A 1,615-nucleotide genomic window follows, 5' to 3' on the forward strand; every position below is an offset into this window, starting at 1 on the left:
TAATCAGTTACAAGTCTGGTATGACCCGCTCCAAAGCCGCTGTTTGGGATGCCGGTGAGTGAGAGCTGTGTGTGTGTGGGCATTGCTTTGTCCCTGTCCTTCTCCCAGAATGCTCTCCTTTGGTGATCTCTGTTGAACTTGGGCTCTTTCTTTCTCTGCCCGAAGGGTTTCCCTTTGCACACGTGATCCTGCTTCTGCCTGCACGTGGGGGATCTCTGTCTTTGCTTGCACCCTAAGGCTGGGTTGGGGTTGGGGAGCTGCAGCTGGCATCAGCTGGGGGCAATGCTGCTGGCTGGGGCCCCGTGGTCCCAAGAGCCCTGTGTGCCACATGGGGGGAGCTGGATGACACAAAGTGATGGGTGACATGGACAAAGGAGCCTGGTATCAGGGTGATGCTTAGGAGGAGCAGTGGGGTGGGGAACACTGGGAATGGCTGGGGAAAGTGACGACGATGTTCTGGACCTTGGAGACATGCTGCGTGCCCGCAGGGCTCCTCTGCAGCTCCATCCAGCAGGCTGAGAGCCGGGGGCTCTTGCCTGGGACAACAGGTAGCAGCTACCACCTGAGCCCTGGAGTTTTGCTCTTGTTTTTGAGGGTGTGACCCTGCTTCTCGTTAATTGTGGGGGGGCTGTGTTGGTCTGGACAATGGACCATCTCTGCTGCCTCGGGAGCCTTCTCTGTAGCCATCAGTAAAGGTGACATGCTTCAGGGAGCAATGTGGGTTATTAATCCACATGAAAAATATTTTGCCTCCATAGAAATCCCCAGAGCATTTGTGGAGGTCCTGCTGGTGTTTGGCGTGAGCAGGATGTGGCCATGTGCCGGGGGCAGCGCTGACATCAGGCATCCATCCCTGCAAGTCACAGCTCTGGCTCTGCCCACATCCCTGCTCGTTTTCTTCCATCAGCAAAGCTCCTGACCCAGGCCACAACACAGAGGCAGCTTTTCTTTTTCCCAGTGATTGTAGTGCTTTGAAGAAAAGAAAAAGAAGATGCATATGCACTGTGCATGCCGGGACATGTCTGTGTGGGTTGGGAGTGAACTTTTAAACAGATCTCCTGGTTATCCCAGTTCCCGTGGTCACTGGGCACATCGAGCCCTCCTCTTCGGAGGAGCTGAGATCACGAGAGGTGTTTCAGTGGAGGCCATTCATCCCTGCAGCCAGCACCGGCCCTACTCCAGGGACATATGCACTCGGGGAGCAGTCCGTGTGCTGTACTGGGAGCACCAGTTACCCAGTGCTGCATCTCAGCTGTCTCTCTTTGCAACAGGAGTGAGTTTATTTCGTGTCAAAGCTGCTGATGAACAACGTGGGGGCTGACCAGAGAGGGGCGGGAAGCTATTGCTGGGCATGGTGAAGAAGAGATTAGCTATCAGTGAGAAGATAAGCACTAAACCTGCATCCAGCAAGGCGGTGGGTGGGCTGGGGTCCAAGCTGGGGGTAGTCGTGGTCCCATGTGCCTCGTCTGGCTCGCAGCAGGGGAGGGATTTTCCCCTCCTGCTGCTGAGTTTCAGTGGCTCCTGGCTTCCCACCGTCAGCTCGGGGCTCTCATCACGGGTGATGCTTTTTGGTGCATCATCTGTGATGCCCGTTTTGGTGGCCAGGCTGAGCGGT

This window comes from Eurypyga helias, unplaced genomic scaffold, assembly GCF_000690775.1.
Source record: "Eurypyga helias isolate BGI_N326 unplaced genomic scaffold, ASM69077v1 scaffold20607, whole genome shotgun sequence".
Classification (NCBI taxonomy): Eukaryota; Metazoa; Chordata; class Aves; order Eurypygiformes; family Eurypygidae; genus Eurypyga; species Eurypyga helias.